We start from the raw sequence: 15,707 nt of genomic DNA, 5'->3' as shown, positions 1-15,707 counted from the left end.
TTGACGTTTATTTTGTTTTAATGAGTATCCGCCGTCTGCGCTATCAACTAATTGTATTTAGTCGAGTTTTACATGGCAACTCGTTTTCTCGACGATAAAAGAAATAATTAATGCCTCTCCGACTGATTTCTAATAATTTTCCTAACTATTTTAATAACCTACACCTAAATGATCTGATAAAAAGTTATAAGTAAAAAATAAATCAGGTACCTATATTGACTCCCGTGTCAATTATACATATAGGTACCTACTTACGTTTAACCTTTTTTATTTTTAAGAAACTTACGCAGAATGGACACATTGATCACAAGTCATCATAAAATAAGAAATGAAGTCATTGACACATAATTTACTATTTTAATTATATAATTTTGCGTGTTTTGAGTATGTCATATCATAAAAAAATTTGCGCCTAAGTGTATTTTTCCTGAAATTGTGGTTTAGTGAAATTGACTTAAAGTTTGAATGCTAAGTTATATTAAACAGGCGTTACAATATTTAATTTTAGAGTAGGAGTTAAAAAAATGTTATTAAGTATGATTTTTAAAATTCTAAAATTTAATCATATTAGGTATATCAATTCGAAAATTAATTATGTATACGACGAAATATTATAGAGAAAAGCGACCTCCAGTGGCACTTAACATGCATTATATTATTATGCAGACTTTAAAAAGCAATGATTGATGATGGAGTCTGTCAATGATTTTATTGTTGGATTCTTTTAAAATTGACTGATGTGAACATTTTAACTACCTGCTCAGAAATACTAGTTTAAGGTTTTTATAACTTTATACCTACTAGAACCGATCGAGTATCCTGTCTAGGTTGTTCAGTCAATGTAAGTTTATTTAGTTTCGAAACTAAAATTTTGCAGATGCTATCCCACGATCGCTCATCTTGAATAGATATGATATCAACCCTTTTAGTTAATTTTACGTTGAATGAGAATTCCCGTCATTTCCCTATCCCGTCTTGAGCCGTGAAAAACTACGGGCCCTGATTGATTGATGAGAAAATTCCTGAGGGTTAAACGGAAGTTGATGAATGTGTTGTTCTAGGAAAATCACGTATCTAGTGTATCGTAGGTAGTCTGTCGTAGTCGTCGTAGATGTACCTATATCTATCCACTGATAGCTATGGGCGAATTATGAACTTAGTAGATACAATGCTTGACAATAGGGTGAGATAATTAAGTTGTTATTTCCCTAGAGACCTCTTAATTTGCCTGCCTCTGTGGCTAAGACAGCACTTGCGAGTATGGCTGCTGATCACGAGGTCTCGGGTTTGATTTTCGGGTCGAGCGAAGTGCTACATTGAATTATTCTGCCGTTGGATATGTCGAAAAGTCTGAGTAAGCTATGTTCTTGTCACATCAATACCCTATGTACCTACTACTACCTACCTACTAATAATATATTATATCTAATCCATAAAGATTCTGCTTTTAAATAGGTAAACGGTAATCTACGGTATTAGCTGGTAATATACACGGATTGACATGATAAATCTATTGTTATAGCTTATGTTCCCATCCAACAACAATGTCAATTTATTCAGACTTATTATTAAATATACCAATGCATAATTGATATTGTGATAGCACAAACATAACTCATAGTGAGTCGCGTATTTTTTTGTTTTTGTTGACGATCTTCCTAATCTTTGCACGCGCGTGTACGTGGTATCGTATCTTACTTACATAATAAAATTATTGTATATCTGTCTTTATCTATACACCTTGATATGATACCCCACGGAGCATTTAAACAAAAACCACTTAAATTTTTTATTGGAAACTAATTTTTATACATGAGTAGTAATCATAATTTCGAACTATGTAAAACCATTTAATAGCAACTGTTTAAAACAAATGATGTGTGCGGCATGCAATAAATCAGTTCTTCTCTTGTGTTTTGAGTGATCTCAAAGTAGCTAGTTAAGATAAAGATTTAATAAAGTTAATTTATTTGATAGTTTTCGATTTCGATTCAAGAAGTGTATTGTGCATCTCAGTTGGCAACAATTGAACGTCTTTCTTATAGCCACTATGCAGTACATTGTTACTTTTCTGGAACTAACTAATTACCGACATTTAATGGAAAAACTAATAAACAGTATTGGATATAAAATAGTTGTCAACAGACATACACAAAGCGCTGTGTCCGTTGGTTTATCTTGTGTATAAAACGCATTAATTTAGATTAATCTCAATGAATGTAGGAGTTTCTTTAAGAATAAGTAGGTACATAGTGTTAATTATTCCGATTTACCAGTCACCGTGACTGCCAGTGTTTCAAATTGTTGTGCAATTTATGAGAAAGTACCTATATACAATGACCAATGGTCTCTTTACAACTACCTACTAATTGAACTTATCGGCAGATCGGTACTCCACGTGTTCTTGAAGGAAAACTTTACTACATAATACTAGATAGGTATATCTTAAATTGTTGTTGAGTCCGCGTGACATGACTTCTTTGGTGGTAGACAGATAGAGCTTTATCGGTATTGAAAAAATTGACTATGAGTTTCCAAAGTCAGTAGGACGATTTCCTGCTATTATCGTCTGTTTAGAACCGGGTATCAACTGTATGAAAAACTGATCAGCGCCCCTGTTGGATTGCGCTAGAACTTTTAGAATAAGAATTTTTAATTTATACGTATTTTTAAACGCAGAGATGGAGTGGTTTAAGATTCTACCTAAGTATAATGCAACCCGAGGACCCGAGAATACACTTTCCGAAATTATTTGTTTCAGAGAATATTTAAGTATTATTTATGACTCTAGGTCCAAACCCTCCCTCCTTCGGGAGGAGACCTTTGCCCAGCAGTAGGACAATCTTGGAGTGAAAGAAACTGCTCGTTAGTTGATAGAGCTAACTAAACAACTTTCGGTACTGAATAGAAAATGTAAAATTTAAAAAAAGATGCTCTTTGGTTGGGTACGCTTTTCATCTATTGTTTGTATCTGTGTCTGACACTGAAAGACTTTGCCGTAGACTAGTTCTCAATTGATTCTGTTATAATACTAAGATATTTCATTAAGTATACATATATTTCGATAAGTTAGTTCCTAAATTATACTTATTTATATACTTGACTAATAGGTAAGTGCCTACTTCAAAAGTAACATGCTACGGTTTACTTTTAGTATCAACAGAGTAAATAAATTGCAGTAAGATAAGATAAGATAACAACAATGCACTGTTGCCAGATACAAAGTGCAGTTTAGTAATAGGTGTGGGTATATTACTTGTAAACCATTGGTCTACTCGTATAAGCCATCAATTCAAAAAACCGAAACAATCACGGCGAATTCAGGTTTTATGATCCAGAAGTAGCATTGTAAACTTTGAAGTGAGAAATACTGTATAAATAAATTGTTAATATAGCGAGTAGGTACCTACCTACATAAAACAAGGCATTTTCTTATTAATATCTTTTCCAATCTAATTGATACTCAACGAATAATTTATATTTTCAGGATCAATCTTCCGACTGGTTTGAGCAATGCACTAACGCAATGAACTACTTAAAAGCAAACTCGAGACCGCTTTACTCACAGGCGTGTACTATGCAGCTCGAACTACAGGACGAGCGGTCAACAAATTGTTACACATTGTTATTGTACCAGCTGACCCGCGCAACTTCGCCTGCGTCACATAAGAGACAATGGGTGAAATTTTTCCCCGTTTTTGTAACATTTCTTACTGGTACTCTGCTCCTATTGGTCGTAGCGTGATGATATATAGCCTTACTCAATAAATGGGCTGCTTAACACTGAAAGATTTTTTCAAATCGGACCAGTAGTTCCTGAGATTAGCGCGTTCAAAGAAACAAACAAACAAACAAACTAACTAACTAACAAACTAACAAACATTCAAACAAACAAACTCTTCAGCTTTATAATATTAGTATAGATACACGTATTATGCAATAAACTTTACATCCCGTAGTATATACCTACACCTAATAAAAAAGTAACCGTCATTGTGAAGTCATCTTATTTGTGCTGTCCATGTGTAAGTGCGTGCTCATTCATGGACATACATCTACGTGTATGTGTGCGTAAGTAAACATAATAATATAACATGCTATCAACGCTATACTCGCAGTCGAGGTTTTAACTTGTTATTGCGCCGGTGTTTTTGTGTTTAAAATGGCTCCACAAATTAAATATACTAAGGTAAAACCATATAAGAATTTATAAGTAATATTACCTCATACAAAAATAATGTAAGATATGTGCTATTGTATCCATACAAATTATAACACATTCTTATCGAATAATGACTCTCTTTACTTGCCTTGATAATTGCTTTATTAATATTCTTTCATTTTACTTTCTCAAAACAATCACGAATTTAGATTTGGCAGGTTAATTATTAGGTAAACATATTATTATTTATGCTCAGCTTTTGTTATATTTTGTTTGATTCGTTTTGAAATGTTTGAATACATTTATATAAATACCGGTCTCTAAATTATTCATATAAGTTACCTACATAATTCCACAACTATTGACAATAAATTAAGAGTAAATAAGTATTGGAAAATTTTGGTAAACCCTTTTTTAAGTTAAGCATATATCCTTAACTTAGCAAATATGTTATTATACCGCAATAAAAGATAATCGTCTAGGTATCTACCTACCTATACAATATTGTTAAGCGTCTACTCCAACGGAAAAATACAAAAATGACTCTATTGACTATTAATTGGCATCCTGTCTAGCACTATTTACATAACAGAGCATTAACTTGAATACTGAGTTACTAACTTCCTTACAAATAAACGTAAGTTACATACTGCTTGGTCCTTTTCACTCATGTATAGCTTCAAATGTGATCGAAGAAGACAAAGTAAAAACAAGTTATTTGTCCTCATAATACCACCTTAAAATAATATGTAAGTTAATAGTTCGACAGCAAAATATAGTTCCAAGACTAGTTACAGTACATATACTGCATTCTTAATATAGTATATAATTTTACAAAAACCTAGTTGACGAATTTTGCACATATTATGTGCAACTTGCATTACAGCATTTCTTAAGTTAGTCACGACCGCAAGACCCATTACTGTCCCACTGCTGGTGAAGGGTTTCGAATTCGCCACGCTGGGCAAGTGCGGGTTGGGGACTTTGCATGCTCAGTAAATGTAAATTCGAAATACTGGTTATATAAAATGAATGTTTCTATTTGTAGTTGTTCATCGATAACGAATGGGTGGATTCGAAGAGCGGCAAAACTTTTGAAACTCGCACCCCTCACGATGGATCTGTCATCGCCTCAGTTGCTGAAGGAGATAAGGTATGAAAAATTATGGTTTTTTACAAAAAGCAGTGAGTTGAAGCTAGATGAATCTACCAATATGAACCAGTTATACCACATATTGGTAGGTCTCTATAGATCGAATATATTTTCTAACTGATATTTTGAAGTCACGTCAGATTAGATAGTAACAATCAACAATCCTATGAATTGCGCTTACAACAATAATTCAATTATCGAAAAAAAAAACATTTATTTGATTTGGTTACATTATTTACTGCATAAATACAAGCATATTATTGAAATCTTTAAAAATATTATCCCAATTTATTATAGTTCTGTTGGTCAGTTTTATCGAAAATAGCTCTAAAAGGACTTTGTAACATTGCAATCAATGTCTAGTCGGTACCTAAACAACACAATTAAAATAAATACTGCGCTGACCTCGGCGCTGTTTGCTGCTATGAAAAAAGTTGATGTATATGTATTTCTATCATCAAAACAGCAAGAGGCCATAAAGGAATGTAGACAGACAACCGGTATTGGTATATCTACGTATAAAATAAGATAGACCGCGAATTTCGGTCTGATGTAGACATCATTAATATTGTTTTGGATACAAGTAATTAAACTTTACACTTGCTACCCACATATTCGGTTCGGCATTAATCGGCTCAACATCGCCGCGCCTAAATGTTTAAAACGAATTGTGATGATCGGAATCGAACAAATACAGTAATTGCTTTTAGTCGATTTGTTGTTCGATAAATACTGCCGAATCGAACGATTTTTTTTAATCGACAACTCCCCCACTAAGAATTTATTCCACTTGTGTCGCGTGTCTTTTACAAACATACAAACAACGGACACAAAGTACAACCAGACCCGAAATAATTATTTGTGGATAGCAATAATTGTTCCGTGTGGGAATCGAACCCACAACCTCCCGACGCAGTGGTATTGGCGTGGCGACCTTAATAAACCACTGCGCCACGGAGACAGTGAAAATATTGCTCAGTTGTTAATGAAAACACACATGGATTTTTTTTTAAATTGGTAGTAGCTGACAATATTCTTCTGCCTAGTAGTAAACAGGAAACTATATGTAGGTATTTATAGAAAAAACGTTCGTGATGGGGAAAATAATATGTAGCAGTTATATACCTATATAAACAAAGTACATAGCCGTAAATATCCTAACCTGAATATTAACTACTGTGCTTTATTTACCTAATTAATTATTAAGTCTTGAGACTGTTATTGTGCGAAATAGGGACTAGTTAATGAAGCGGCAGGCAAGCTATTAGTAGGAGGTACTACTACGGGTAAAAATCGTTATAGTATGTAAGATGCGCTGGGTCTTCTAAATTCGGTCATATCCTGGAGCGCGATTCTCGTCGATAAGTCGAATAGTAAGGAATCGCCGCTCTGATTTGCCTATTGTTTCATTTACAGCAAAAGTCTCAAAAATAATAATGCATTCTCGGTCTACTACACACAGTGCCGGAGGCCGATCCGCCAGGCATGGTGACCGCATCTGCCAGCGGGTTACGCGGCTTGCCGGCGTCATTTGTTTCTAGCATTCGAGCGGTAATGCTGGGCACTGACTGCTCTGCGCGACTTGTGCCGGCGGCACTGTGTGTAATAGCCATTATGGCTAGGATTTTGACACTTTAGCCTTTGCACACGCCAACATCAGTTAATTTTTTTATGCACTTTGTAGGCGGACATAGACCTGGCTGTAGCAGCTGCAAAGCGCGCATTTCACCGGAATTCACCATGGCGTCAACTAGACGCGACGCAACGAGGAGAGCTACTCAACAAGTTTGCCGACCTGGTGGAAAGAGACGTGAAGTACCTCAGCGAACTGGAGTCATTAAACAACGGCATGGTACTCAATGGATTAAAAATGTTCCTACCGATGATAACCAGGAACATACGGTATCTTGCCAGCTGTGCGAATAAGACTCTTGGTGATACTATCCTCCAGGTATAAATATGTTACGAAATAAGATTGGAGTCGATTTTCAAACTTTACTTATTTGTCATTAAAATAGAAATTTCTATCTGATTTAGAATTATTTTATAAGACAACTTAATCAGTCATTACCAGTACGATGGATTTTAAAAGAACTATCTTCGCTACGTATTTAAAAAGAATACAATACTAAATTCTATGATATACACACAGAAAACGAATAAAATATTGTATTCTTTGCAGATGGTGATTCATTTTCCTATACTTTGAAGCAGCCAATGGGCGTTGCTGGTCTGATCCTTCCGTGGAATGGTCCTATGTTCATTTTCATCAACAAAGTCTGTACTGCTTTGGCTGCTGGTAAGGTTTAATCTATGTATAATAATGTCCTCCTCCTAGCCGATATACGGCTACGGCGGTCAGTTTCATTGAAACGGGCCATCTATGCAGGACTTTGTTTATAGTGTCCAAGTGTGTGTACAATACACAGGTACACTCTCTATTCCATCACTCTCATAGCCCGGTGGGACGGATAACCGACACGACCAGTGAGAGGTCAGGCGCAGGACCGACGGCTTTACATGCTCTCCGAGGCACGGAGGTCTTCGACCTCAACTTCCCAACTCCGGGCAATCTCTAAGAAATTCTTAACAGAAAATCTCAGAAAAGACTTTTTGGCCCGACCCAGGATTCGAACCCGAGACCTCTCGCACGGCAGCCGCATACACTACCGACCGCGCCACAGAGGCAGTTTAATCTATACTATATATGTTACTGTAAAAGCCCGAACGGTGGTAAATCCTAAGATTTTCCGGTAAAACCTAAGATTTACCATAGTTCGGGCTTTTACAGTAACATATATACTATTTTTTATTATTATAATATTATAGAAACTAATTGGCCGAGAGAGTACTGGACCGATTGAAAAAATCCTTAATCAAATAAATATTACACTATCACTGGTATAGGCTAGTTTAATCGCAAGAAAAAAATAAATGTCCACCCGTGCGCAGCCATGACGGGCCGCTATAACGAATATTTATAGCACCGAGATATTAACTTAACAGCAAATATCGCATGAAATAATTTATCGGTTATAAAGTTCGAATGAGAACTAATAAATTACAACAATAACTAAAGTACTACGGGAAAGTTTGTAATGATTCTCTTCTATCTTTGTGAGTTAAATATAGCCTAAGATAAATTGGAACAATTTCGCCAATATTCGTAGAAGTTTTATTTTCACATGCTTTGAAGAAGCAGACAGGACTTATCGGATTAAAATTGGTAACGGCACGAGCAGACAACTAATCCTTAGGTGCAAGTCAGATGGAACTTAAGGCAGGGATAGAGCGTGGACATGGTATCTCTTCGATTTTCATAAAAAAAATTAAGGTTGGCGAACCAAAAAGTATCGGTAACCATAGTCGCCAGAAAAACCGAAATCTAATCGGGAATTATTTTGTAATAAAACATTTAAAAAATAAAAACAATTAAAACTAGACTATTTCTGTTTCAGGCTGCACGGTAGTTGTCAAACCTGCGGAACAAACTCCATTGACGGCCCTCGCACTAGCAGCTTTATTGATGGAGGCTGGCGTTCCCAAAGGCGTTGTCAATGTCGTCAATGGATTTGGTGAAACTGCCGGATCTGCTCTCTCACACCACCCTGACGTCATCAAGATATCTTTTACAGGATCTGTCGAAGTAAGTTCAAGAAGGAATACAATATAAATAATCTGAATTATTATTATCGCTCCGTCTTTGAAATCATCGCTTAAACTCAGTTTCGACATTGAAATACTTTATTCAAGCAACAGTTTCCAACTATCCCAAACTTTGAAGTTACCCAAGGATGTTTGCAGGCATTTCTAATTAACCACATTTTGTAGTAGTTGGAACTGACCTTAGACAAAGGCCATTGTACAAACAAATACAGTGAAGTATTTTATTACAGGTCGGAAAATTGATTCAGCAAGCGGCTGGTGTGAACAATCTGAAGCGAGTGTGTCTAGAGCTTGGTGGCAAGAGTCCCCTAGTCATAATGAATGATGCCGATCGTAAGTTATTATGCAATTATATTGACATTAAAATATTGTATCAAAGTTGTTTAGGGTGCCTCTATTCGCGATTGAAATAAGCAAGTAATTTTTACTTTAAAGGACAGAATTCCCATTTATATCTTTCTATAAGTACGTTAAACATTAATTTGTAAGACACAGCTGCTGCAGTGACATATTGCTGCAATTCAATATACTTTTTAATCTTCTAGTGAGCCTTGCGATCCCGCACGCTGCAAACGCAATATTCTTCCATCAAGGACAAATATGTATAGCGGGGTCCCGTGTGTTTGTGCAATCTGGCATCTACGACAAGTTTGTTGAAGGGATTGTCAAACATGCTCAGAGCCTTAAGATAGGCAACCCGGCTGACCCAACCACGCAACACGGACCACAGGTAAATTATGTTTTTAAACCTAGTTATTATAACTTTGAAGCTTCGTGTCACGCTCAAAACATCTGTGCACCTTTTTTATGACGTGTCATTTCGTCAGCCCGTTTTTAATTTCGCCAACGTCGGTTAAAAACGTAACGTTTTAACGAGTTTTACAGATTTCGTTTTATATTTGCCGGTGAATTATTCAGTACTTCGTTTTATGGTTTCAGTAAAATGATTATTTGTTTACATAACGAAATACCGATTCCCAGTACCACTTGAGTTTTAATTATTTGATGATATTGAATTAGTTTTCTATAAAGCAATATACGCCTTCTGAGCACAACATTCTCAGCACGTCATTATAGTACATTTCAGTAAAATTCATTAATTTATCCGTATATTGAGTTCAAGACATCACAGACGAGGAAAATCTAGAATTTTCTAGAACAATAACAATATTGATTCAGAGTTTATTGTCTCCTATATTACCAATGGTATTAGTATGAAACGATGACTAAATGATACTGGCAGATTATAAATTATTTGGTGGATAAGGTTGCTCCGCGTGCTCAAGTATTAGTTTCTTTAGAATACTGTAGAAGTAGAGTTTAAGAGTTCTCTTAGATGTTATTTAAGGACTATACAGCTGGTATAAGACCTTTGACATAACAAAAAACGCATGACAGTGATGTAATGCAATTTATTTTACTTCGTACTGTACAACGTTAAATTTATGGTAATTTTGGCATTGGCTGGCACATCACAGTTAGTAAATCGAATTGTAAAGGCACACCAGCAGAGGCACGTGACAGTGTGAACATTTACGTAAAACGAGTGTTTTTTTACATATCCGTCAGTACTGTCGTGAAGTGCCTTACCCCCGGTTTCTGAGTACATTTACCGGTAGTTTATCTATTCAATAACGTTTAAACTCACATAAAAAAACGCTATTGAATAGATAAACTACCGCTAAATATACCTCAGAAGCCGGGGGTTAGTTAGTGATTAATGTTTCTGGATAGGCTTATTACTAAATATTCCTTATACCCTCCCTTTAGGATTGCTGCCCGTCGGGTATACGCTGACGCATACATACGATAGCCTAGGCAGAATTTTCAATATATCAATTTAGTTTTATCTCTATAGATATAACACAATTTGTGTCACAAAAATACCAAGCAATTTTTTGGTACACCATGTTTTACAACCTGTATAACCCAATAGAAGCGGAATCGTGATCAGATGCACGGGAAGTATCGCCATTCGCCTAGCAAAATATCACCAGCTTTTATAAGACGACCCTGTATAACGGTTTCGATTCGGCGTAAGAGGAATTTAAGCCTAATTCCCACGAGAGATTCACAAGTGACATATTCTTATCAAAAATTACATTTTATTTTCACAGATAGACGAAGTTATGTTCAAGAAAGTATTGGGTTACATCGAGAAGGGTAAACAAGAAGGTGCCAAGTGTGTGACGGGAGGCAAGCCAGTCGGTACTAAGGGATACTATATTGAACCCACCGTGTTTGTCAACGTGACCGATGATATGACCATTGCTAGGGAAGAGGTAATCATTTGATCACATTTGTGCAGATTTTACGTCCTTAGATAAGTCTATTCTACTATTTTGTTTGCAGACAGATTTTACGTAGAGAATCTGTCAAATGTCTTCTTATCTATATAATCTGTGCTTGATTTTATACCACTATCGACTACCGACAACCGGCTAGCTATCGAGTATTTTTTTTGAAGACCTGATCAGCGCCTCTAGCTTACGTCGTATAAACTATTTTGGCAGTACATTTTAAATGCCAAACTCACGATACTCGATGGTTCCGATTCTAGAGAATCGCTACTGAATAATGTAATATTTTTTTCCATATTATGTTTATTAAGCACTTAGGTCTACAACATTAGTTTATGCCTATAAACACATTAAGGCCAATTAATCCTTAAAAGGGCAAATTAATCAAAATAATGGCTACGTTCATATTTACTTTTAACTGTCAACACACAACAGCACTCACGAAATGGATACGATTTTGACTATTATCGCTGTTCTACAAAAATATAAAAAATGCTTTATACACATGTACGAAATAAATATTAGCTTTTTAAGGGCCCTTTACGGTTATTTAGGTCTAAAGCACAAAATACATACGTACTGCTAGTGGTTTACAGCCGTGTGTGAATGGTACTTGTGATCGTAAATAAGGGAACAGAATATCTTGAGTCGAAAACTCGTTAGCAGAAATGTTTTCTTGGAAAATGGAATGAGAACTCTTATCAGTTGAAATATTGCGACAAATGTTATCAAAAGGATCTGAAAGCTTTCATTTCTGTTAATGTGTTAAGATTTCCTAGTTACTTTTGCTTGTGTATCATAAAACCCCAAGAGAGATGCGCAAATACTGTTGAGAGGTAAATGTAAATACAAACGAGAATATCGTATTTTGGTGTAACCGCAAAATCGGTAGAATTCGCACTGAAAATCAGAGTAGTACTGATGTTCATGCCTTTTGCTGTGGTTACATAGCTCTCTTGGTTGTTACTACTGATGCAGACTACCGATTTGGTAATATAGGCTTTAGTCTCACGCAATAACGGATAAACAGGCTAGTTATTTATACTGTTTGTTTCTGGAGTAATAAAGCTTTCGGTTTCTACTTTGAATCTTAAATATAATTGTTCTTTTTAATTTAAAAATGATCATACAAATTCACATTGTATAGAGAAAATACAGCTATAAATGAATGAAAATCTGCGCAGTGCGCCGGGCGTATGATGAAAAAACTGTAAAGCGACTCTTTACACTCGGTACTAACGAGTATAGAGAGTTAAACGTTTAAAATGTACTGCAAAAACAATATTTCTTGATAGCTATAGGTTGTCGATAATCGATGGTGGTAGAGATTTGCGCTACTATTTTCTTTGAGTAATTTTGAATGTCAAATGTTCCCCAGACACGATTTCTCATTCATTGACATGTTTTTTAATGGTAGAAAAGTGGTAGGAGTCAACGACTGGACTTATATTCTTAAACTAGATGGCTTTTATTCTTCTTGCCAGATCTTCGGCCCAGTGCAGAGTATATTCAAGTTCGAAACATTTGAGGAGGTGATCGACCGCGCCAACGATACAAACTACGGCTTAGCGGCTGGAATCTTTACTACCAACGTCACTACAGCTCTGCAATTCACCAAACTAGTTGAAGCCGGCACTGTTTGGTGAGAGACTTATACCAATTTTGTAACACATTTTAAAACATAGTCTTCATAATTATTGCCGCCATAGTAATTCTTTCGAGGCGAGGAAAGATTATTTACTAACTCTCTTCGAGTATTATAATATACTAGCGGACCCGACAGACGTTGTCCTGTCTAATAAATTAAAAAATAATTAAAAAAACATTGTCCAGCGGACAAAATTGTGAATCTAAACCATTCTCAGATCCCCTTGAACCCACACAAAAAATTTCATCAAAATCGGTCCTGTTGTTTAAGAGAAGTTCAGTGACATACACACTTACAGAAGAATTATATATATAAAGATAAATTGATCAGCACCTTTTGCGTAATTCATAACATAGTTTCTTCAAGTTTAATACGAAGGCAACACTATAGTTTTTCATTCATAATCAAAATGTGACTTTAATTTAAGGACAACTTAATCTTTTCTTTTTGTATTCACAGGGTGAACTCATACTTCAAAAGTTCATTCATGCCGTTTGGAGGATTCAAAGATTCAGGAATTGGTCGTGAAGGGTTAGTATTATTTATTAGTATAATGCTCGTCACTTAATTTTAATTCATTAATCTTAACAGATCGTTAGATATCGGGCCGTTTATCTTAGTTTATAATGTGGAAATAGATTGTTGATAGTTAGTTGTTCTTTAATCTTTTATGTTCAACTATATTTAGATATGACTGGTTATAATACCAATCAGCAACAAGTCATTGTATTAAATGCATAAAATCATGGCGCTTACGACATTTTGGTTGGGGGAAAACCGTACTTTTTAAACAATCTACTGAATCTACCTTACGTATTTTGATATTATAATACTCCAATGACGATTAGTTTTAGAGAGCTGCACCCATTTTGTACTTACCCTTGCGGCCTTGCACTAAGTAATTTGCGGCACATTTTAATTTGCTACAACTTTTGCGTGTCATTACTTGCACTAATTTCTTAATACAGTTTAGAGTAATCTGGTAAATTTTTAGATTTTTAGCTTATTGTAAGGATATATTTTAGAATTGAATTTGAATTGCGCGTCACATATATCTTTAGATATAAAAACGTTGAATAGCGCATCACATACTTCACTATGAGAGTTCAAAGTTAGATGCATGTACGTCGAGGGTTTTCGAACAACTTTGAAAACTTTCTAAAGGACATTGCATAGAATGGCCACGGCTGAAGAATCTGAGTACGAATGCAATTTGTTTTGATAGAAAGTTTTATTGACTTTAATTTATGAAACTCTCTTTGAGTTTGTTTCTTTTTTGTTTAGACAACTCTAAGTGCTGTCTTAGCCTTTTTTATTTTTCTGTTCAATTGTGGTCTATTGGAACTGGCAGGTAAATTGGTAGATTATAAGTAGAAAAAAGTGTGTAGGACGAAAAGAGTTTTTTTAAATTATCTTCCTTAAATTTTTGGTAGGTACCTCGATTCTCTACCTACCAATATCGACTACCGACAACCGGCTAGCTGTCGAAAAATGTTGAATCACAATCGGTTCAGCGCCTCTAACGGGCGTCGTAGCAACTATTTTGGCAGTACATTTTAAACGTCAAAGTTTCGATACTCGACGGTACTAACTGTAGAGGATCGTGCTACAGATAATAATATGGAAATTATTGTTTCAGTGGTTTGGAAGCTCTCATGGAATATATGGAGGTCAAGAGCGTGATCATTGATTTGCCCAAGACAATATAAATAAATGACTTGTCTCCTGTGTTGTGTTCAACTATACGTTACACAATAAAAAGCATTATTTGTGATTTAAGTACTTGTTATACATATTTTATACTTTTAAGTGTATTGTTAATAAAATAAATAATATTATCATTGGGTTTTATTATGTTGTACGTGTGCACTAGGATCTGTCAAGGGCGCGGTGGATGCGCCGCGAATGTAACACACGTTGTAAATAATGTGTCCTCCTGGCCGATATTGGGCTACAGGGGACAGTTGAAACCCAGCCAACTGTGTAGGATTTTGTTTATAGTGTCGAAGTGTGTGCACAATACTCAAGGTCACTCTTTATTCCCTTACTCTCATGGTCAGGTGGGGAAAGTCAGGCGCGTGACCGACGGTTTTACGTGCTCTACCATTCACGGAGGTCTACAACCGCAATTTCTTAACTCTAGGCAATCTCTGAGAAATTACTATCAAGAAAGATTTTTTGGCCCGCCCCAGGATTCGACCGACTAAGACTTGGTAGCCACAATCGCATACGCTACCGAATGCACCACAGAGGCAGTCATCATATGAAACTGTGTAAAGACGCAATTACCTATTGACTACTGACAACGATTAGCTTATATAGCTATCGGGGAATTTTGTATGAATTTCGAAAGTACTACTTTTCCAGACTTTACCTGTCAAAATGTCCATGTCCAAATCCACACGAAACTATTTATCTTGGATCGGCCATCTCGTAGCATACGATCCAAGGACCATGGGTCATGGAATGTGGATTGATGGCGCTTCTACGTTGTTTTTTGCATCGCGCGCGGTACGTCTTCACCACCCTGCTTCTAAACGCGATCAGTAGCGCGATTCTGTACAGTCGGTACTGTCGAGTATCGAAAGTTTGACATTTAAAATTTACTGGCAAAATAATTCCTACGACAGCCGTCAGAGGCGCTGCACAGATTTTCATACAACATTTCTCGATGACAAACTGATTGTCGGTAGTCGATATTAGTAGAGAAACGCGTTTTGGTGTGGATGTGCCTAATATATTAGTAATGAAGGCATGAAATTGCGTAACATTTACTGG

The 15,707-nt window shown here is 35.9% G+C and overlaps 1 pseudogene; it reads left to right on the top strand.

The window, feature by feature from the left end:
- The first annotated feature begins 4,122 nt into the window (after window positions 1–4,122).
- LOC142973579 (aldehyde dehydrogenase 1A1-like) lies at window positions 4,123–14,766 on the top strand (annotated as a pseudogene).
- The last annotated feature ends 941 nt before the right edge of the window (window positions 14,767–15,707 follow it).

The sequence above is a fragment of the Anticarsia gemmatalis genome, chromosome 6 (genome assembly GCF_050436995.1).
Source record: "Anticarsia gemmatalis isolate Benzon Research Colony breed Stoneville strain chromosome 6, ilAntGemm2 primary, whole genome shotgun sequence".
NCBI lineage: Eukaryota > Metazoa > Arthropoda > Insecta > Lepidoptera > Erebidae > Anticarsia > Anticarsia gemmatalis.
The sequence above is the reverse complement of the archived record's forward strand: the minus strand, read 5'-3'. Positions and strand labels throughout refer to the sequence as shown.